At 36.9% G+C, this 24,354-nt stretch overlaps 2 protein-coding genes across 2 annotated transcripts in view; both read right to left on the bottom strand.

The window, feature by feature from the left end:
• The window catches only part of LOC126851120 (agrin-like), a 459,405-nt gene that overhangs the window by 329,781 nt on the left and 105,270 nt on the right, over window positions 1-24,354 (bottom strand). The gene's annotated exons all lie outside the window — the stretch shown is intronic.
• The window catches only part of LOC126851163 (uncharacterized), a 264,034-nt gene that overhangs the window by 195,707 nt on the left and 43,973 nt on the right, over window positions 1-24,354 (bottom strand). The window lies entirely within an intron of this gene.

The following is a 24,354-nucleotide window of genomic DNA, read 5'->3' as shown; positions in this document are numbered from 1 at the left end:
TTTGGGGCTCTTAGAGATCTGTTTTCTTTAGCGAAACATCAATCTCCGAAACCGCTTTGATATATACATCTCTATTTTATTTTTTATATATAAATCTGATTATTTTCTATTATAAAAAATAATTGAAAGTAGATATAAATTATTTTTGCTAGTAAATTGCAGATTAAATATTTGCAAAAGAAGAAAAACAATTTTAGCTACTATAATAAATATTGTGCATGATATTATTTTACATGCACATAATTATAAAGTTTTTGTCATATATTAAAAAATTGCGACAATATTCATGATGCAAAATGGTTACCGTAATTCAATTCGGATTTATGCGGCACCGTATATTTTATGATGTTTATTAATATTATTTACGCGTGGTTGCAATAGGATAATGTGTAAAATGAGACGCGAACATTTAATGGTTCATTCAATGCTTCGCAGCTCTTCAATATCACATCCAATAAATCACGATGTCTATGCGCTAATCGCTATTCATATAAACCGTGTAGCAGTTTTAATCTGAGCAGTCAATTTTATAAAATAAATGATATATGAAATTCGATTAAAGACACAATCCATAGTATAAACAGACCCTCTCTCCAAAGTATTTAAAAAACTATTATAAAAATTATTGGATTTTACAAGAGACCAGGAATTTGTAAAATAAAGAACTCTCGTTATAATTTTTTTTTTTTATTTTCTCTTTCTATCATTAACTTAAATATATTATCAATAATGAGAAATATATAAGGCAGAATTATAGTTGCAAAATGTTTTTAAAACAAGTTAAAATATACTATATATAAAGAAAAAACAAAAATAAAATGTTAAGTAAAAAACTTACTTATTACATTATTTTTATCTTAAAAAAGTTATTATTATACAAAATGTGTAAAATAAAAATTCTTAAAAAATATAAAAATATTAATCTTGTATATTTAATGTAAGATAGATCTTTTACTCTTCTGTATAGAGACGTGTGTTTATATCTATACCCTTTCAAGTTGATTTGCATAGAAGGGTTCCTCAAAATAATTCTCATGCTTCGGGCCTGCGTCACCATAAATACAGCGTTGCGCATAAACCAAATTGTATGCCGGGGACGCGACACAACCCTATTCACCTGGGGAAACGTAAAGCTCGCGCTTGGTAGTTTTATTCCGCGAGGCATAAAAGTGCAAATTTTTAAGCACCAACGCGAAAGACAATTTCTTTATTCCTTCTCGCCTGTTACATCCGCAAAATTGCGTTGTCACCTCGCTGCTGTCGCTTCTTTCGAGAGTCGCGCTCTCCGACGGAGGGATTGGACGCACAATCGCGTGAGGAAAAAAGGGGATCCAAGGGAGAAAAAGGGGGCGCGGACGGGAACCTCTGGAAGAAGAACTTGACGAAGCTTAACCGCGTCGCGACGCCCGAAAGTGCCGGTTTCAGCCAGACGGCGTTTATCTTTTTGCGCAGCTACGAGAGACAGCGGGATCGTAATTTTATGCGGATAATATTATTTCTGAATGGCAGAGGAGTCCGCGATATTTTCTGCACACGTTTATTTTCAAATAACTGTTTTTCATCTCATGTTATCAGGGGTAATCATTAACTGTTTTCTGTGTAAATAAAACTTGTTGTTTGTCTGCACATCGTCAGCGAAGCAAAGCAAAAAATTTGCTTACTTATTTATTTAAAGCGTTTTTACCCGAAATTGTGGAAGTGCACAATTTTATAATATAATTCTTAATTAATATAAAATATTGTGACATCTTTTTTAATTAAACACAAAAGTAAATAAATTTTTCTAAAAATTAAACTTTAATTGCATTTTTCAAATGCTTGGCCAATCTCTTAACAAAAACTGTATAAATATATCATAAATACCAAAAATAAATATCTTAATCTCTGTTTCTTTGTATCATAAAGTATAGTAGAAAGGAATTTATTCCAACCGACGTTGATGAATTATTTTGTTTGTTTTATGGCAATTTCTCTCGCGAACGGATTACGAAGCTGAATTATTACCGCTGAGTACCGGAGCGCTAAGATAGACCAGAAGAAATGGTAGCGAAGGAAAATTAAAGATAACAACCAAGGCACGTACCGAGGTGTTTGCAATAATTATCGCGAAAGCGGCAAAAAAAGAATGAAGAGTGGCAAAAAGAAATCGCCCGCGTAACGTAAGCTTCGTAATATTCATTTCTCATAGATATAGCGCGATAAAAGTTAAATTGAAGGAAACGAATTTACATCAGTCACAATTTAAATTTTAGTTACGATCTGATATTTCTCGTGGAACGACATTTCTTGAAACCGATATATATCAAAGTTTTACGTTGGGAATTTTTTTTTTTTTTTTTTTCGCTCAAATAATCTTGCGGGCATTCTGCGGAAAAACTATGATTTATAGCATTTATTTTCTCAAAGTTTTTTACAATATAATAATTTAGAAAACTGTATAAAAAAAGCAATTAATCTTGTAATAAAAACAAAATAATAATAAATTATATTAATTTATTAATTAATATTATTAATTATTTCATAAATGAAAAATTACTTGAATGTGGGACAATATAATTATCATTATACATATAGATAAATGTTATAACTGATTATCCGTTTTTCTATACTTGGCTCCTTTTAAGAAATTATCAAATACAAAAAGCTTCATCAAATGCAATATACTCCCCGGCAATTTACATGTCTACTTCTCAAACTGTCTCCTCTTCGAGGACACCTCGTGAACGTCTCGGCGCGATCTTACGCATGCGGGGTCACTTAATCCATACGGAATTCCAGTGGCGCACTTATACTCGCCTTGCATGCCAAGTGACTCGTTTACATTACGCCTTTTCGTAAGTTCCGTCAGCGCGGACAGTCTGAAAGACGGCGAGTGCGGCGAGGATTGCAAGAAAAGTCAGACGGTTTCGGCAAAATGACCGTCCGGTACGAAAGTTTAACAATGGGGAGGAAATTATACGGCCGGAGATTCGCGGAGACGTTGTCGCATCGCTCGCGCGCGCGAGAGGACCGGTCGACGTGTGCCCCAAGAAATTTACAGCCCGCGCTCGCCGCCGCTGCCGCTGCAATGAGGAGGCGAAATCGAAAATCAATATTCGAAAGGTATAGAATGCTCGACGGGACTGACAAATGGCCCTCGCGCGCGTCGAATGGCTAAAATACTGTTGTTATATACAGGGGAATAATTGGCGACTTAAAATTTGGCAAAAATTTTGTCTCTCATTATTATAGTTGGCATATTTCTATATTATTAATGTATTGACATTCTTCACATCCTTTTATTCTTTTTAAATATATATAAGATGACTTTTAATAAAATAAGAAATATGCTGTATAAAAATTTACAAAGATCAATATATCCCCCAAAAAAAATTATTGCCACAGCTAATCTTCTAATCCATTAATTATTTTGTCGCGCTACTTTTTGTTTAAATTTACTTAAAAAATATATTATTTTTAAATCGTTAAATAACCTGCTAAATTTGTTCGTTAAATTTCTCATATGTTTTAAATGAGCAAAAATATAAACGCGACATTTCACGCTCATTCGTACTGAGTCATGTCGATTCACAATTCAGCTCGTCATGTTAACGGGATATTGCTACACTATGAAATCATGGAATTCAAAGATGGCCGATGCGGACACGCGAGCAAGCCGGGAGTAAGAGGAATTCAATTTCGAGGAGGGTGCCTCTTGTGCGCGATAGCTTATGTAGGTATTTATATATTGGTGCTTTCCTGCATGTCGATATTTCTATTTGGCTTTAGAACGAAGAAGAGATCGCGATGCCATACAAAACCTAGATGCTGCTAAAGCGTATAAACATGATATATAACGTGTTAATTGATTTAATTATACAGACAATACGAAATTGTGATTGCGTATATAAAATTTGCGCTTTATTGTACAAAATAAAATAAAAGCTGCCGTGATTAATTTTACAACTAATTGTTTCTCGACACAACATTGTTTATCCTTAGTGATAATTGATCAAAATTTATCATGAGCAGTTATATTATTTCATGAAATTTATAGCTTACTGATCACAATATAATTTTTTCTTCTGCAAATATAGATATAAGAGAGAGAAGGAAAGAGAATTATTAATATTTAGTGCATAAAAATTATAACAAGAGAAATATGAAGAAACGTTTACGCGATATTTATTGTACAAATATTATTTATTGTACAAATTGAATTTTACAACTGCGGAAGCTGCTTAGCCGAGAACGACATCAAAGCCACTGTGTGGCAAAAAAAAAGTGGAGATCTTTTAATCAATATTTAAATGATTAAAATTGCTGGTTAGCTCGCCGCATTGGAAAGAACGCTCTTAGCACGTCCAAACAGGTGGAGGAGAGGCACCGGGAAGGAAGGAGCCGTAGTTGAACGAGTTTGCGTTTGCCGTGACCGTGCTCCATAAGAGCCGCGTGGCCTTGATAAGGATCGTTTCAATTATCCATTCAATTACCGGAGGGCAATCCGTAATCGTCGCGAAACTCGAAAGCCCGGCGGAGATTTCCTCAAAGCGTTTCCTCAACGTCCGGAGAGATAAATAGTTGCGGTAATCAGGGAGCGGAAAAATTTACACTAAGTACCACCCTAAACCAAGGCAAGGACGATTGCGAACAAGAATTCTCATTTATAAATGTATAACTCTGCTCCTCATTGTTTTGCGAAGTAATACCTCTACGATTAGAGATGTAACAACAGAATAACATTTTTCGATATACATATAAATGCTACTAAAGTAATTTTTATTCAAATGATTTTTTTTTTTTATGAATGTTAAAATAAAATCTTATAAATATTCTTTCATAGATGAGTAAATTAGAGTAAGCTAAATGTTAAGATAATACATCACATTACGATAAAAAATTTCAAAAATTTAAAGAGAAAGTATGCATTATATCAATTATATTTTACCTAAATTTTAAAATATTCTCCTGATAATATTTATTACTATATCTTTAATAATATATACAACTGTAAACTATTTTAAAAAAATTGAAACATTTATTTTACATTTCGACTTATAACTCATATGCCTTGTTTTTAATTAAATCGAATTTTCTCGAAGCTTTATACGCGAAGATAGAACGCGATAAACAGCCGCAATCAAAATCTCGTTGATAAAATTTCTCATTTACATTTCTCATTTAGATCATCTCCGCTTACTCTGTCAATTAGATTAAATTTTGTTGCGAAATGCACTTTGTCTTGTCTTCTGCAATCTTAGTCAGCAATTGTACAGAGGACGAGGCTTCGGTTCATCGGTGATCGCTAATTGAGAGAGAGAGAGCGATTATCCAGGGAACATGCATACGCAGCAGAGGGTAACCAGACTGATGGGAGATTAAGGGTTGTCGCGATTAAAGTCGCGCTAAAGAAAATCGCACAAATACCGAACGTCGAAGGTATTGTGTACGTTGAGGTCCGCCAATCTCGGAGGTTTACTCATTGTCAGTAGAGGATCGTTGAGTTGATACTCATAGGTATAGCATACGAGAAGACCCCATGAAGGCTAACCAGAGGCCGATGGACGGCGGTGAACCATCACCGCCCCACCGACCTCAACGACGCACCCTCGCAATCCGATGTCGTCGTCCCGGTCGTTTCGCGGGAGGGTAAGCCGACGGAGCGAGGCGAGAACCGGAAAGAGCGAGGGCGGAGACGGCGGGTGGCTGTGTGTGTTCCGACGTAATATGGGCTTGTTCCCGTTTGCGACGTGGTTCGCCCGCGCGTCGCAATTAGCCTTTGTCGCGAGTCCACCGCCCAACACACAAATTCAATCCCTCGTTCCCTTGCGAGAGGACCTCGCCCTTGGCTCAGCGCGTGCATATCCGCCTTTTTCTTCCGGTGTTCGTACCGTCATTAGGACGGTTTTCACGCGTATGTATATCGCGCGTAATACATGGCGCAAATAATTAGCGAAAACGCACCGCAAAAATTTTACGTCGTGTCCTTCTCCGATCAAATAACTTTTCTCGTTAAATTTTTCTGTATGACGTTTTATGTGAAATAATAATTATAATTTTGCTTTTGGCGTTCATGATCGGGACAGAAGCGCCAATGATTCATGGAAAGATAATCTTTCACTAATGACGTATTATGAACAAAGAGATTAATATTACAATTCTCGACGATTAATAATTGCCAAATCCGGGGTAAATTATAATTATAGAGATCGCTGGTGTAATAATGATGTTTATAATAAGTACTTATCAATTAATATATCGGCAATGGTCCCATGGAGATATTTCGATTTGAAGGATGTAATTGCGGATGTCAAATTATGCTGATTTCTGGAATTAATTGAAATACCCGTGATCCTCTAAACTACACGCGGTAGATTATGAAGGGGACAATGAAAATGAGTCATTGATCATATTAATAATGCTCGTTTCTCCCATCAAAAAAGAATGTATTCTTTCAAACATTTCGTCTGTAAAAAAACGGAAAATTGCAATTTTTGATCGAAAAAATATATTCGATATCTATGTTAAAATTTATGAAATTCGAATATTCTCTCTTTATATAACCGCGTTTCCTCCCGTTATATCCCGTCGCGTTAAACTTTACAACGCGATATTCAAATGTTGCCCCGCATCAAAATTATACGCAGTATATTTTATAGTTGAATGCCAACTTTCTCTCTCTCTCTCTCTCTCTCTCTCTCTCTTTTTCAACTAACTTGTAGAGCAGCTTTGCTCTGAGCTAAGAAAAAAAAGGAAAAGCTCATCGTTACAAGCTCAACTTTCAAATAGAGAATTATACAGAAAGTCAATATAAATTATCAACGATATAAGTGGCAGGTCAAAGTAAAAATACGCTCTTTCATTAGTATGTCAGATAGCGCGTGCACGAGAGACTTTAACACGATACGGGACATGATAGCATTCGAACGAATGCAGATCGTTGATATTCTACCAGAAATTCGCGCGCTGTTAGCGAAAGCATTAGTTGCTCTTCAGTATATCGTATTGTTCCAAAAGTTAGCTCATAATGGCCGTCTACAACCGCCGCGAAGCGATCGACCGACTGCCGTCCGTAGTAAAATGCAAGAATGCGCCTGTAGATGCCCATTGAATGCCATGGAGAGAGAGAGAAAAAAAAAAGAGAGGCGGTATGTGTGCGTTATCGAATGTAGAACTATGCAACGTCGAGTCTTTGCACGTGGCGGGCGGCCTCTGATCGATTCCGCGGAACTGCAGTTTCGAGTAGGCAGGTGCACTGACCTGCGCGCGCGCGCGCGCGCACGCTCGCTCGCTCTCGTTTGCCATTCCTTATGTACGAGCGGCGTCGGTGTCTTTGTAGAAAGTTACCACGGGTTACCCGGGCGCGCACAAAGTGCATTATCAATTATTACGGCCGGTCTGATAGTGTTATTGGTCGACGCTTGATAACAGCGCGGCCGCATACTGGCAGTGCGCCTATTACTATTGATCGCGACGCGATCGTTGGGGCGAGATGAGGAGGTGAGACGACCCGCTTTAATTTTGTGCTCCTCCTTCCAACGGATGATGAATCCCCGTCGACAATAATACGAGAATACTTTCTATGTACATGCGCGACACGTCGACCGATTCGCTATTCTTCCCCGATGGCTCTCGAATTCTTGTGAAAATAGAAACCTCTCCAGAATCTTATCTGTATCCTATCGTGCGTGGGGAGAATAAATTTTTTGCTATTCTTTATATAAATGGATTTCTTTTTAAAAACTCAGAATGCTTTTTATACGACTTGCTGATACCTAAAATCGATTTTGTTTCCCGACAAATCGTTCAGCTTATACGAACAAGTCTGGTTCTTTTAAATATTCGATGCTCGTTCTATTCATCAATTCACTACCGTTATTTCCATCGAGACCCGACGAGCTCTACCCTTATCATTACGAAACGCGAGAAAATATGCTAAAAGCGGACTAAGTAAGACGATTATTGTATAAATTTAAAGCATGGATACCCCTCTCCCTTTCGGAAATCGCGTTTTCCTATCCTATAGTATCGCGCCCACCCAACTTTTCCCGACGTGGTACTCGACCGCGGGTTGAACCAGAAAGTTGAATTCAAATTGTTATTTTAATATTTATCACCCGTCTCGCAAATCCCTCGGAAGCCCGTCAGTCCGCCAGTAGTCTGAAATCCACCTGGGCGGCATAGTCCTCCCGGAAAAATGCTAAACGCCCGGCTTAACGCCTCAATATTTCAGCAGGGTTTCAACCGCTGCATAACCGACGAAGGCTCGTCGGTCGTTCATCACCCAGAGCGCGAAAAAAAAAGGGAAATATCAAGAAACAGTTCACCAACTAGACACTCGACTTTCAATCCTTGTTATATGACGCTGTCGTATCGCTCTCTAAATTCTTATAAAAAAAAAATTCCTAAAATTATTAAATTAGGCGAGCAGACATTGCGTGTGGAAATAATTAAAGAAATAAATTGCAAGATATTGTTTTTAAAATAAAATATATTTTAAAAAATACTATGATATCGATAATTAAAGAACATTACATTAAATTTCGATTCGAGAGTGTTAGAACGAGGTAGTTGATTTAAGTAAAACTTATTTAAGAGCGTCAAATAAATCTGTTGCGATAATAATCGATATTTGGATACGATCGACGCAATAAAAACGAAAATGTATAATTTTCACGAGACACGTATATACACATACATATACCGGAAAGAATATAATTGGATGATTGGTCAAGGACAATTGAACTCGATAATTGCCGTAGTGACGATAAACCCCGCTAAACAAACAAAATCGCCGGCGATTTTATGCAAGCGCCTTTTCAACTCGCGTAATCGCGCGCCTCGATAACCACAATGGATCGATGGCATTTCATTACGTCATAAATTGCACGTCGCGCATTCTGATGCGTGTAAACAAATATATCAATACATTTTAAAAGAAAATCTCCTTTAAAATTGTATTCAGTTAAATTTATCTCCAACCTCACAGATAAATAGCCTAATTAATGCAATCGTAAAAATAACCAGACGAATGTTTGCCGTTAAATTCTAAATAAATTAATTGTGTAATTATAATAATAATAATTAGTAAATCGAACAATGTACAGAGTGATCAATTAAGAAAATTTACGTATTTTTTAAAAAAATAATTTGAAAAGATAATTAAGAATATTACAGAAATTAATATATTACTTTGCTTCGAGAGTGTTATTAAGATGTGAAAAACATACATCTACTTTCAAGACTTTCCGAGAAAATTTATAAAGGAATGAAAATCGCATCGCATCGTCTTTCTCATTATCGGCGCTTAATCAACATCTAGGCGCGGAGCTCGTGGTCGAACCGCAAGTCGTTGGCCTTGGAAAAGTGAGTCTAGCCCTCTCCTTGATTGGACAATCTAACAAGACCGTTAAACAGGCCGAGGGGTTGATTTTAATCGAAGGTTATACCGCCGGCAATAATCGGCAGTTAGCCGTGCACCAGTCCGCGATGAGGCTGGGATTCGCTGATAACAGACTTAGAAGGGGTGAGGATCCGCAAGTGAAGAGAGGGGAAAGGGCAATAAAGGGGGGGAATACACCACCTTCGATCTCACGCGACCGTGTACCGTTACGGGTTAGCGGCGGATTATAGAGGATGTCGGTGGGGTTAGCGTGCATCGATACCAAGCTGTATAATCGATCGGTATCGCTTTCTTAATTAGCGGTCGGAGCATTTAGAGTGGCCATTCAATTACACAGTCGCGTAATCTACTTACGGCCCCTACCGCCTTTCCGTCAATCCTCCCCTCCAAGAGTGCGATGAGTAAACTATCCCTCTAATCTAGACTAAGGACTTCGAGGGGACTCGTAATAAATGTTAATGAGTATTCTTTGATATAGCTATGATAATTACGTTACAAATCCATTGCTATTAATTAAAATTTGTGCGATATATATACTTAGTATAGTATTTGAGTGATACGGTAAAACTTTTGTTTTTCTCTTTGTGTTTTCTGAAAAATTTTAATTTCTAATTCTCTTCACAATAATTTAATTCTGTTATCCGAGAACGCAATTGTCGAGTACTGATATAGCATGACGAGTATACAGCTTTGTACCGATAAGTTGAAAATCCACGATGACGTACTAACTCGCGCAATATTCCGTCGCAAAAGCGTAGCGGAACGAGAAACATCGCGAATTAATTTCCGCGAGTCATCCCAGCCTCCTCGCTCTCTCTTCATCTTGACGGAGCTTTCTTTTTGTTCTCGTGGACGGCACGGGCCGCCCGTACATCCCAGACACGGACATGAGAGGTTCCACTCATCCCAGAGTGCCAGTCTCTTTCTGCTTTAGCGAGCTTTTTACTCAGTTTCCCGGTCCTCGGTTCTGCAAACTCCTCCTCTCCCCCTTCCCCCCCCCGCGAAATATGTTTCGGCTTATGAGAGGTTCGTCCACGGTTTCGTATTTCTTTCACGGAAGTAAATGTTTTTAATTTCGCTCCGAGGAAAAGCGGTGAGCGACGAGAGAAGAGAGAAAGAGAGAGGTAGAAAGGAAAACGACGAAAACGCGACGAGATGAGAACGACGACAACGACCACTATGACGACGACGCCGACGACGACCTGACTCGTCTGCTGTCTGGACCGAGCCATGCCTGCCTCGTCGTTTAGCGCTTTTTACTATCACAAAACTCCACCGCCTCCTGAGACACGAGAGCATAACCCCGCGCGAAGGATGAGAAGGCAATATAAAAAGGTAGCATAGATCGGGCGAGCTTCAAAAACCGCGTCATCGGTGTCGAAAGCGTACGAAACGTATGACCTTTGTGTGAAAACGCTATAATTAATCTCTATAATATCGAGTATTGCTGAAAAACAATTATCCATGATGCAAACAAATATGGAATGTGTTTTTCTTTTAAGAAATAAATGAAAACTTATCAAAACAGAGTTGGTTGTAGCATAAGCATCTTGACAATTAAATCTATAAAATAATTAAATTTATAAAATATCCTTTATGTTTTTCAACATAATATATCATATATATGTGTGTGTGTGTGTGTGTGTGTGTCTGTCTATATGTACTTATTGTAAAATTCATAAATTTTAAAGTTTTAAAATAATATTTTCAACGACGAGGCGACGCGCGATTCTTGCAAGCTCGCCTGATCCGCGTTGCTTTTTTCCACATCCTCTGCGCAATGTCATGCTCTCGTGTTCCAGAAGTCGTCTCTTTAACATTCTCTGTTTTTGCACTTTGTTTAATCTTTTTACAGTTTTATAATGAAAATCAAAATTGCTCTTCTTTTCTCCATCCGTTCGGCTATTCGAAACACTCGATTCGAGTCTGGTCGTAGGGCGTCATACATCACTTGCATTCGCTGTAAATCGTCCCTTTCATATTCGCGTGCGAATCAAGACGGTGTATTGGATGTACCGATTCTGAGTCACCTTTCCCTTTATATACCTCGTCCTTTTCTCTTCTCTCCTCTCCTCTTCCCTTCCACTTCGTCATTCCCTGTTTCGCTCTTCCAGCCAACGAACTCGATGCGTCTGACCAGATGGAATTTTTCCACTTTATTTTCCCGACCCTGTGCACGGATATCAAATTCCATCGTTCTCGCTTTTGCCCCTGCGCGCTGTATTTTACGTGCACACTCGTACCTTCTCGTCTTTCCTCGAACTGTCCGTTAAGCCGAATTTACACGGTTTACTCTAAATCATCATTCCGAGTGAGTTATCCAAAGTGAGAGAAAATCATGTAAATTATTTTGCCATAAAAAATAATTTGTTACAATTTATCATTTGCGATAAATCAATCAAAATTAAATTAAAATTAAGATTGATTGAAATATTTAAATAAATTCTAGCTATTTCAGCTATTATTTCAAATTTTTTTAAACAACATCATATGCTGACGGAAATCACATCAAATTGCGTTTGGGATCAGCACACTTCCGTTGATGGCATATTTAAGTAAATTCTCGTTCATATCAATACATTCGTTTGGTACGATTTATATTCCTCCTCGTCAGGAGAGAACCGTATAAATTCGGCTTTAACGGAGATATTCAGTTCCTTCCTTTTCGCCTGAAATGCTCCCTTTCGCAAGCGGAGGCCGGGCGAGAGACAAGACAAATAAGAAGAACGGCAGGCACGCGACGTGGCGGCTTCCGAAGTAACGCGATTATATCGAGACCGAAGTCTGCCTGCCGCCGCCACCCTCGGGAATCGATATTTATCAGGAAACAGGCATAAAGTGAGAATAAATTTGTCGGAAGTTGGAGGGAACGACGAGTCGGCCGGCGCGTTAGCGTTCGAGACGAAGATGGCGGATACGTGCGTCGATTAAAAAATAGCGGAATAATGATGAGATTGAGGGACCAACGTGACGTATCGAGTATACGTGATCCGTGATCCAATACGTATATGTATATTCTAATATCTTTTCTCCGAATTCAAATTAAACACTGTAACATGTTAAATATTTATATGCGTGTATTATCTGTAAATACAGATCTTGCAAATTCAGATCTCCTAAGAGTCGGGTAGCCTAATACGACATATAATGCGATATAAGATAAAACCTAGCTAACCTGATACATATTCAATGCTCCTCTGATTTATTCTGGAAATTTCAAAAACCTATTCTTCGTGCAAGTTTCTTTATCGTCTCACATATACATGACATTCACATGCGCATGATCTGTCAAAAGTTCAAGTGTGTGTAAAATGAGAATTGTGAAAATTTACCGACGAATATGCGAAAAAATGTGATCGTGACGTACACAATTTTACGCACAATAATTTCCATGACATCATTCAACGATAATACTACGGATACTTGTTATCTTTACGCCATTTCAATTAACGAAATCACTGATAAAAAACACAGTATCGCAAAGAGGATTTGTTCGAATCCATCGTCGAAACTCATTGTCTAATGAGGATGTTTCATTTTATTTTATCAGTTTATCCGCGAAAAAGTCTTCGCGTGAACAAAATGCGACAAGGCGAGCGAGAGAACAATAGAGTATCAAACCCAATTTAACAGACGAGACTAGAAACCGATATACACGTTCGGAGAGTGACAGTGAAATAGGAATAAATTTGTCAGGATTTCCTTCTATTCGATGTGAATCAGACACATAGAGATGAATGATGCCTTCTTCACTTCCTAATCAACGATTGCTTTATCAGGCATCCTCGACCTGCATGATTACGTTGAATGAACGGAGATAACGTCGTTATTTCTTGAGCGTGATATCGGATCACTGCTTTAATAAAGTTGTTATAGAGCTTCATACGCGGCATCAATTTTACAACTGAAATGTGACGTAAAAAGTATCGGTCGCAGATATCACAAAATTGGAGATTTTATTTTTCTTTTTTCTGAATGGAATCAGTTGCAATAGTTATTATGGCTAGAAATAACGAGATCGAATTTTTTTTTAACAAAAAATCTTTTTCTGGGAAAAATTAATTTTATTAATAAAAAGAAAATTAATATCAACAAACTTTTCATCTTATGTGCCTGTATATAACATGCCCTCTTACTTTATTTTAAAAATATGGCAATATATGTGTTAAGTTAAATTTTGATCATTTGATTATTGTGAAATTGCAGAAACTCTAATATAAAAATATAAACTATACACTAACAATAAGATCGTCTATATAACCGCTTGCATATTTTTTTTTTCAATTAATTTCCAATTTAAATCAAACATATTATTATTGTGAAACAATTAAATAAAAAAATTATGTGCTTGATAAATTTTGTAATACTATAAAACGCAATTAAATTCGTAAATAAACAACCAATCGCTCAATTAAAATGAAGAAACCGAAATCATGAATATGTAACAGATAGTAAATCCATAATGTAGAATATAATATAATAAAAAGAATAATATACAATCAAGAGAAATATTAGAACATAATAAAATATTATACAAAATAATATTGTTGAATAAATTAAAGTGTCTTCTGATTAAACACGTTATTACGTATACATACATCACTAAATATTGAAGTCGAATGATTTTCGGGAAAAAAAAAATATAATCTCGTAATTTAAACCGCAGACATGCTTCCACTCGGAGTTAAATATACGAAGCATTTTGCACGTCTTACCAGAAACCTCCTTCAAGTTCGCGTATGTTCGATTGGGATTCCGGACCACCCGTTAGTGCTAAACACGCCCGAGAAGTCCGTAGACACATCGCTCCACGCAGCGGAAGTTTAAGTTTGGGGAATCCTCTGCGATTATTAGTTGGACAAGTAGTTCGCAACGTCTCTCGGGAACGACGGTGGTCCTGGCGGGGTTAAAGCGAGGCTTGATTAGGCGCGGCAACTTGTTTCCGTCGCCAAGGCCCCCCTTTGCGCGAACTTAAACCACATTAAATTGCGCTTAAGTCAAGCACGTGCTGAAAATACCGTCGTGAAGGCGAGGGGAGACGCGGGGAGACGCGGAGAAAGAGAGAGAGAAAGGGGGGAGACAAGGAGATTGTTAGGTGCGGGGGGTTGGAAAATGTCGGAGGCGGAAACGCACCGGCAAGTATGTACGACTGGAATAATGGCGTCTGGTGGGAATATCTTCTGCAAATTTCTAAGCGCCTCTTTGCTTTAACGCGTAACACACGCCCCGCGACAATCAAAATCTGATTATAATTAGGCATTCGTAGATTATTTCAATTTTGGAAACTTGACCTCGCGCCACACAAATAATTCTATACATTCAGACAATTGTATTTTATTCCCGAAACGCGTGTGCGCGCACAAATTCTAGATTTATCTGTAATTTATAATTACCGAGAGCATGTACAGGCAGCTCTAATATAGATTAATTGCATTGTGATAAGAGCTCGTGACCTGGAGAACGAGCTAATAAATTTACATTTCTCGCGCAATTCTTCAAGCGAAAAGGTAAAAAAAATACTCTTTTCTACCTCTTCTAAAACCTTTATTTTCTGAATTATGAGTTTTTTTAAATTAAAATAATGATTCTTCCCCTTCTCATTCTTCTGAGTTTCGATAAAAGATAAAGCACAGTCTAGGAAAGTCGGCAAAGAATGATTATGGCATTCTTATCAAACGTCATTCCTTCGTTCATATAATACCGAAAATGCATGAAGTTTTATGGAGATAAAAAAAAACCTGAAAAACTTTAATAAGCTTGTGTAGAGATACATGAAGAGATGCTGCGTAAATTTTGGAGGTCGAGCAAGCGAGAGCGAGTGGAAAGTTACTGCGAGCTACAGTAACTTTCTTCGAGGGGAAAGTTATCTTCTGCGAAACGCATAATGTTTCTCTCTTTCTCTCTCTCTCTCTCTCTCTCAGCCAAGATGCAACTATGCTGTTAATTATTAATCGTTGGAAAACCAGACCACTATGATTCTGCGCACTACGTTATGTGTGATTAAACAGAATGCAAGATTACCTTGTAGCTTTAATTTTGATATTTTATGGCATATAATAGTTGATAATATTTAATTATATCATAAAATAATTTAGGAGATTTCATAGCAATAATGTATCTGTCACAGAGATAACATTATTATTTACATTAATAGAATGTAAAAAAAAATCACGTTTTTCTTTTGTCTATTGCTACGATTGCTTTTTATATTGCTTACAATATAATATAATAATCATTTATAATTTATTGAAATCACGAATTGTTACGCTATTGTTTTGAACTGCAAATATGAGCAATGAACAACGGTCCAATTTAGATCGGATATGTTGCCCGATGCTGCAGGCAGATGTTTGAGGGTGATCGGAGGGAGCGGTAGCGATGTGTTTGACTGTATTAGCTGGGGGAAGGGGGGGGGGTGTTTACCTAAAGCAAACGGACGAAACCGGTAATTATATTTGGCGTCGATTCCTTAAGTACACATCAGTAGCTCACGGCGGGATGCGCTACAGATACTGCGCCCATCAAAGGGGCGTTATGTATGTATCTACCGAAGGGCGAGACGGACCTCGGAAATCGGTAAATACTAACACGTGCATGATTAGAAGTTAATGACGCCAAGAATTAGAATCAGGTACACTCGTCATGTATCATTGAATCCCGAACACGAAGGATTAGTACTCCAACTTCTGTCAATCAATCGACTACGTTTTTATAAAACGATAAATCTGTGATATAGGCAGAGAAAGAAAATGAATCTTTTATATCTGCATATGTATTTCTTTTTTGCTTATCTTTTTTTAAATGTCAATACAAATGGAAAATGTATTTATATTATAACAGAAAAAGCGTCGTGATCCAAATGTCACTAAATAAGTGTAAAAGTAAAAACCAAGTCCTTTCGACATATTTGTTGAAAAATTACGCATGACAGTTTGAAGCGTATACACATTGTTTCGAGAGGGATCGACCAGTTTTACGAACAGCTATTTGTAGACACGTCTTGTATAGGACGCGAGTACCAGAGCTACATGATTATAGATAGCATTTAGTAGCGAGCTAGTAGAGGTGGGCTGGTGAACAAGTATACGGACCGTTGAACTAATCTAAGGGATAAGTTAGGCTGGGTTAAACTACACGAAACCACGCTGCTATTAACTGAACCAGGTTAGAGTCCTACAGTTTCGCCAAAAGTTTCCCGGAGTCTGCTAGATACGCTTTGCATCCTTCTCGTTCTTGTCGACCTCTAACTAATAGCTACTAGCGATCGTTTTATTACTAGTAAACTGCATCACTAGCGAATGTGTTTATTTAGAATAACGTGACAAATAAAAAAATATTATTATCAGTAACATCGCGTTTAAAAAAAAAAAAAAATTGATAGTCACATTTCACTTGCAAAAGAATCACAATGATATTTCTCACAAAACATTTTTTTTGCAGCAAAAATTTTTTCAGCAAGCATTTTTTACTGCAAAAAGCCTGCTTAGCGAAACAGTAATAATCTTAAACAATCTTGATATAATTCCTTATTAATCTCTGTTTGCAAAACTTCCTTGCCGATGAAACAAAACTTGTCTGAGGGACACGCACTTCTTTCCGCAGTCGCGGGAAGTCTAAGATAAAAAGAGCAGGAAATTTTTGCGATTTAATTTCGAGATGAAAAGATAACTTTTCTTTATCCGTTCTCATTACCGGCGTCCGCGCGCTCATCCTTCAAAGCATTTTAATTTAATTCCGTTATAATTACGTTCGAGGTTCGAGGTTAATTGCAATTAAGAGGCAAAGATCAATTAGACGGTAAGAAGGTACGCGACGAGTAATCCCTTTCCATTTCTCTTTGGGAATATGTGCTTTCGAATAAGTGGAATGTAGACACAAATATCTATTCTTAAGAGAGAATTCATGGAAAATGAGATATATCTGGCTGCTTTCGAAAGGAGAGCGTTCTTATTAAAAAAAAAAAAAATATGTTACTTTACTATATGTTACTTTATCATAATCATCATCATATACAGGGAAATGCGTTAAAATAGAGTTAACGTTTAATCATAATCGCTAATTTTCTTAACCTGTAATAAAATGTAAATCGCATTTAAGTAAACATAAAAGAATACGTTACAAATAGAGATATAACTTTTACCATCATGTGATATACGTACACAGGTGGAGGTGAAATCGTGGAGGTAATTTTGATTTCCGTCCGAATATCGATCAAAGAAATTCAGAAATTCTCGAAGACGTCGAAGCCGCACTTAAAAATCGCCCGTAATGCCAGTATAAATCATGCCTTTGGGGCGCAATTCGTAACGTTGAAAACTTGGGCTCTTTGTCAATTTAATCCGAAGTTTTCGCGAAAACATATTTTTCAGATAATAACTCAGTCCCGACACCTTTACCGAATCTCCACCTGCACATTCATATCCCGGGCTCGTAAATCAAGGAGCGGTCTTACCGCAAAGGTTTCCATTAGTACCGGATAAAAATTCGCGGATGACAAATACGATTGTTTCAGCGACTCACCTGCAACACACAAAAAAAAAGGAACAGATTTAGCGTAATGTTCTCTCACATTATATATAGCATATATACTATATACGTATGTACTACGCTTGTATAATTATATCGCATGCAATTCAGATAACTCTCATTATGCCGTACATTAATTACGCCATGATTTAATCGCACATATACTGGCATTTATTTTCAAATTTGGTACAAAATTTTCTTGCATCATTTATTTTCATGTTATTTTATGCAAATATTGTACATTCGTGAAAATATAACTCGCGTATCATTTCATATTAATTGCAAGTTTATTTAAAGGATAGATGTAATATAATATCTTCGTATATCGCATTATATCATGTGTTCTTTATAATTATTAATGTTGTCTATAATATCCTCCAGTATTAAATATTTTCTTATTTGTATAATCATCTTCGTTTATATATAGCAATCAATATATCGTTTGTCTTTTTCTACATTAATATTAGCCGCAAATTTACATATTTTTGCATTTTTTGATTTTATTTTATATAATTCACTGTCAACTACAAGAGAAAGAGAGAGAGAGAGAGAGAGAGAGAGAGAGAGAGAGAGAGAGAGAAAGAAAGAGACTTCGGATAACAATTTAAACAATATAAAACTTCCAGCGTTTTGCAAAGTAAACAGATACTCGGCGGAGTTTTTTTGCGTTCTTCAATCTCTGTCTAAAACATTTTTAACGAGAAGCAAATAAAAGTAATATCGCCTCGTTTGCGTCGTGATTAAAACGTAATTTCTGACTGAGAAAGATACTCGAAAGTTACAATCCAAGGAGACATAAAAGATTCGAGCTTATCACGCAATCGTTACAATCTGTTGCAAAACATTTGTTTTTGAAGTTAAAATTTCGTTCAATATTCATGGTTTCTCTCATACATACCATCTTTCTTCTTCTTTATTAATATTTACTTTTTGACTTATATATCTTTTAAACAGCTGATAATTTAGCTGATCAATAGGTCTTCCCGACGATTATATATAACTTTGTGATAAATATAAAGAATGCTCAACAATCTTTCGAAAGAACCAGGAATGAACAAACACATAACGTGCGTAACGTCAGTAAATCCGCTGAAGTCTGTACATATCAATCATATATAAAGCGGCGACGGCATCGATAAATCTTGGCGGACCAATAAAATCGTATCAATCAATTGGGGCGAGTGTAGATGGTACTTTTTCGGCTGACGTTTCCCCAAAGTTCCTCCGCAGATGTGCTTGTCCCCGGCTTGACAACGGGGAAGATGAAGGGGGCGAGACGTCGAGAGATCTCGAGAAATCGGCGCGAGGAAAAAAGGTCGACGAAACTTCGCCTCGGATCCTCGAGATCCGACAAGGAAAATGACGAAGGAGGGGACGGAGCCAGGGGACGCGAGGGGATGAAAGTTGCACTGAAGAAAGAGCGAAGAGACGCGAAAAGTTTCGTTGCTCGGCCTGCAGCCATTCTCCCTGCCTGCAGAATCCTGTGTCGTCCGCGCCATCCCGGTGTGAGATACGTGCCGACTAACTTGCTGTATCGTTTGGGAAACGCTAAAGTATATTCGGGGAAAGAAACAGAAGGAGCACGACGCGCGAATCTGAGAGGTGATCACGTCGATTTCTCTCTCAAATGCGAAAGATTTCACAACATGTCGCGCGAGCGCCGTTTCGATTCTTAAAAAAAAAGGTTGCAACTGATCTATCTAATAATTATCTTGAGATTGCGTGAATATATATGAAACATAGATCGTTATAATTTATTTTAAAATTTCGTTATATATTTCTGCTTTTATTTCGATAAACTATTCTTACACAAAGAAAACGTTGATCGAATTTCCAAAGATATTCTGACTCTATCTCAATATCTGTCGGGAATCTCAAATATATTTAAACAGATTCTTAATAATTTGAAGATTAGTTACTAAAATCAATTTTAAATTATTCAAAGAATCCACGTCACATTATATAACGTGATAGATATGGAACATCCTCTATACACGAGGGAATAATGTATTTCGAGGAAGATAGCGCGGTGGATGTAATCGATGCGGCGAATCTGACAAGCTGCGGAGTCTCGAATATAGCAAGGATGTTATGAACTCGCGTGGAAACACTCGTTAGACTTCTCGGCCCATCCCCGTAACTACATGGGACGTGCGTAGGGTTTACCAACCCTCGGCGTCACCACCGTCTTTTGGTGGTGTCTCACCGCCCGTAACTCAGACCGCGCGGCAGTAACTTTTAATTCGCGTGCCCGACGTCGACCAATCTGTGTCGTGCGCACTCCTATTACTCCTGATAAGACCGGGATAATTTATTTACCGAGCACGAAAGATGCCAGCACGCGACCCCTTCTCGGCGTCCTTCCTTCGCGCCGGCAGAGAGGAGATGCGTAAGGAAAAAAAAAAAAACACGGGATGTTCCTTCACTAATGGATATCTTTTCGATTCTATAGCCTCTTTGACGAATTAAAAATCTTTGTTTAATAAAAATTTATTTAAGATGAAAGATCGCACAATCTTTTTAGCAATTTTATTTGTATGAAAATTATATAAGCACAGACAAGTTATAATCTTACAATTCAATACAAATTTCTATTCCTGCTAAGATATGCTTATATTAATACGTGACAGCTTTAAAAAGAAACCTTCTCTTTTCGCTTTGATGAAATCAGACGGGACGGATTAAAATTGGAAGAAAGCATGGTTCAGCTGTTAAGGGAATCCAAATGACTCGTCACTGTCTAACCATCCATTTCAATGTGCCTTTCTGTGGCCGCCGCGAGACCCGAGAAATTGTCTGACAATGAGCGAGAGAGTGGTAGATGAAACCAGAAGGGGTTCTCTGTAGTTCCCTTTGTGACGTGATCGATGATCCTGCGCAGGACATCGTATCCTTCCTTCCTTCCTTCCTACTTGCTATGAACTTCATGCCCACCTCGTTCCCTCACTGTCGTAGAATTTAATTATTTCTCGCGAGGATTTCTATTTTCTCAGATAAACTTAATATAATTATAAATTTATGACAAGTACGCCGGGTTAAAGATAAGAAGACGCGAAGAATATAAAATAGGCAAATTTAAAAATAACTAATTGCACAAAATTTTTCAATGTTTGATTTTCCGACAAGTATCTGTCCCTCATGAAAAAATTATAAAAATAACAGCTCTTACAAAATACAATCTCTTTCTACGATTTAATACTCGATTTTTTACAAATAGAATTATACTAGAGAAAGAATGCTAAAAGAATTATAAAGAAAATGTATAAAGTGATGTCAAAATTAAGACAAAAAGTCATAATTAAAATTTGCAAGAATTCTTTTCAAATCTTTTAACAGGAAAATGCTGTTTGTCGGAATATAAGTACGAGACTAGCGAAAAAAGATTGCGGACGTATGCAGAGGAAGTTGTGGGTAAGGGGATAGAAGGAAGGTGTTACAGCGAGGAAGAAAAATTGTATGAAGCGTAATCGCTGCCTGAGCGTAAGCGGCTGTACCTCAAGGCTGCCGGAATCGTTTTCATCTTCTAACGCAGTTAGGATTTCATTACGCAATATTACGATTGCTGCCGCTATCGTCACGGGCCATAAAATCGTGCTGCGCTTGACGTTCTCTCATCATTTATATGGATGGTTGAATCGGGTTAGTGGAAAATGAACGTTTATATCGCATAAGTGTGATTTGATAACTCTCCGGATATTCGTGAGTGCAATAGTTGATAAGCACTTTGTAGAACATTTTATTAAAATCGGAAATCGAATAATGCATTAGAATATTAAATATATATATATATATATATATATATATATATGTATATGTGTGTGTGTGTGTGTGTGTGTGTGTGTGTGTAAATTAATGTGCATCATAAAATATTGATTATAGTTTATCTAGAGGCGATTAATAATCGATAAAGTGAAATTTATTATTGTTTATATTTGCTTTGTGTTATCTTCTTCACCGTTTTATTATTTCTTCTCATTATTTCTCCTCAAATAAAAATCACAATTTAATAAAATATATAATAAATGAGAAGTATGAAAAATAAATTGATTATTTATTAAATGTAAAAACAAATTTCAAATATATATATATATATATATATATGTAAATATTATTATTATTATTATCAGCGATCAGTAATTTAATTAAAACTTTTTTCTGAGAAACATAAATACACAGATATAAAGAATACAATCTGTGTGTTCAAATGTTTCCATAAAATTTTACACAAATGTTTTGCAGTATATTTTTTATACATTTTATTTCATCGGTAACGTTGTTATTGTCGATGAATTTATTTATATTCTAAATAAACAAATTCTACGATATGTTTATAAATATTTCTTTTAAGTTCCCTGATACACAACTGGAGGCAAAGCGGCCAGCTGCATTACCGCCTGCAGAAGACTGCATTGCGAACAGTGGGTAGAACTGACGTTTACTGGCAGCCCGATGTTAATCGAGTTCAACGCGCCCTCATACCACGATAACCTGTTTTTCTGCATCTGCATGCGTATATGCATTTATTGCCGCATTGCTGAAAGAAATAATCCTCGATCGATAAACATATCTAATAGAAAATATATTAACAACACAATAAACAATATTAAAAAAATAAGATAGAAGACTTGTCGCTCTATAATTCTAAATTCAATGTTGTAGCAATTATATTATATCATTATAGTTATATTAAATCAATTTAACAAAAATGTTTTTATAGTTTTATCACAAATTTAATTGTAATAAAATTATTTACGTAGATGCATTGTAAATATATACGAAACATAATTTACTTTATAACATTTTATTTAGAATCTGCAAGATTTTAATTTGATTCGCACGATATGAAACATCGCGCATAAAAAGTCCAGCAAAAAAAGACAAAGAGAAACGAAATTTTATTGCCGTGTCGTTGATACGTAATTTATTTCTTCGACCAAATATCCGAACCTTAGAATTAAACAATCGTGTTTCGCGCATTGAATCTTTATCGGCAATAAAATTGAATGTTCCCGCGCCTCCCGTGCATTATTTTGTATTATTTTTTTATGACGAGGGTGAATACTCTTGCAATCGAAGCGGCGTTACATCAATTCAAGATTTTTGGCTAAACTGGTTCTTCTTTATTAATATGTATTACCTGTTTTTTTCAAAATTAATTAAATCAAAATTATACACATATACTTAATATTTGAATTGTCAAAAACGCAGCCATGACTAGCTTTTATTGACAGTACTTGCGAGTATCGATTTAACATGTCTTTTTTAAGAGTGGATCACAATCATCCAATCGAGCTGCACGAACGAATCCGCTACACAGAATAACCGCGATAAAATCGCGCTGATGCGCTTATTTACGGCGAATAGAATAATAAATTATCGAATCAGTGGCTGTTCGAATTGACGATTACCTCCGACCGCCTTTCCGCGGCAAAACGTTTATTAGGCGCGAAATGACGGTGCGACTCGGAAATTAATGGCGTATCCGACGGCCACAGACCCCTCGGATATAAAATATTTCGGATCGAGAGGGGCCTTGTCGTTGCCTAGAACTGGCCTATCTCGTTAGCGAGTCGATCGTTAAGATCTCCGGGACGTCGTCGCGCGATCCCGCTCGGCTTTTATCCAATTGGATAATCAATATTTCTCTATCTTATATTCCCGCGTGAGTTTTCGATATTGATCTCTCGGTTCGACCGAGGTCGAGGGATCGATAGTAATCACCAATCTAATTCTCAGAGTTTTAAATAGAAGGATTGCGAAATCGAACGATGCAAATTTTCAGTCGCAATTTTCTTTCAATATTTTGCTAAAGAAAAACTACAATTTTTTTTTTTTACGATCAACACGTTTTTAAAATAATGCTGTTTCGTTACATCTTAAAAAAACAACGCTTTAAAAATCCGTGAAAATTACTTTTTCTCGCGTTAGAAGTTAAGAAAGTATTTAACTTACATAATTAATTAACCAGCGTGACACAAATGTTCTATTACGTAAACGCGTTACGAAAGATTTGAAAGTTCGTAAACTGAAACTTTGAAAATATACCTCTCATTGGTGGGACTATGAATTTTCACAGCGTAGAGAAAAACATGATGACGGAAAAGAATTTTAAGTTATTGACGTAAGAAAAAACTTAAACAACGAATTCAAAATTTAAAAAACAATTTTCTCACTTTACTGTGTTAACGAGCTGGTGAGCAGGGGCTATTATAAAGAATATTATAAAGAAGCAAACCGTCTTATAGTTTTATCACACAATTGGCTCATTAAAGCAGCTTTCTAAACTCATCTCGCGACACAAGAGCATTCGCATCGGTGAAACGTCGGCGGGCTTCTCTCTTCAAGATCCAACGCACAATTTCCATGCAACGTAATGCTCGCTATTCGAGCTCGCTATAATCCCGGGATTGACGCGAGATCGCGGCGCCGCTCGGATCGTCGTCGAT

This window comes from Cataglyphis hispanica, chromosome 7, assembly GCF_021464435.1.
Source record: "Cataglyphis hispanica isolate Lineage 1 chromosome 7, ULB_Chis1_1.0, whole genome shotgun sequence".
Classification (NCBI taxonomy): domain Eukaryota; kingdom Metazoa; phylum Arthropoda; class Insecta; order Hymenoptera; family Formicidae; genus Cataglyphis; species Cataglyphis hispanica.
Note: the sequence above shows the minus strand (reverse complement) of the source record. Positions and strands in the feature narration are given on the sequence as shown.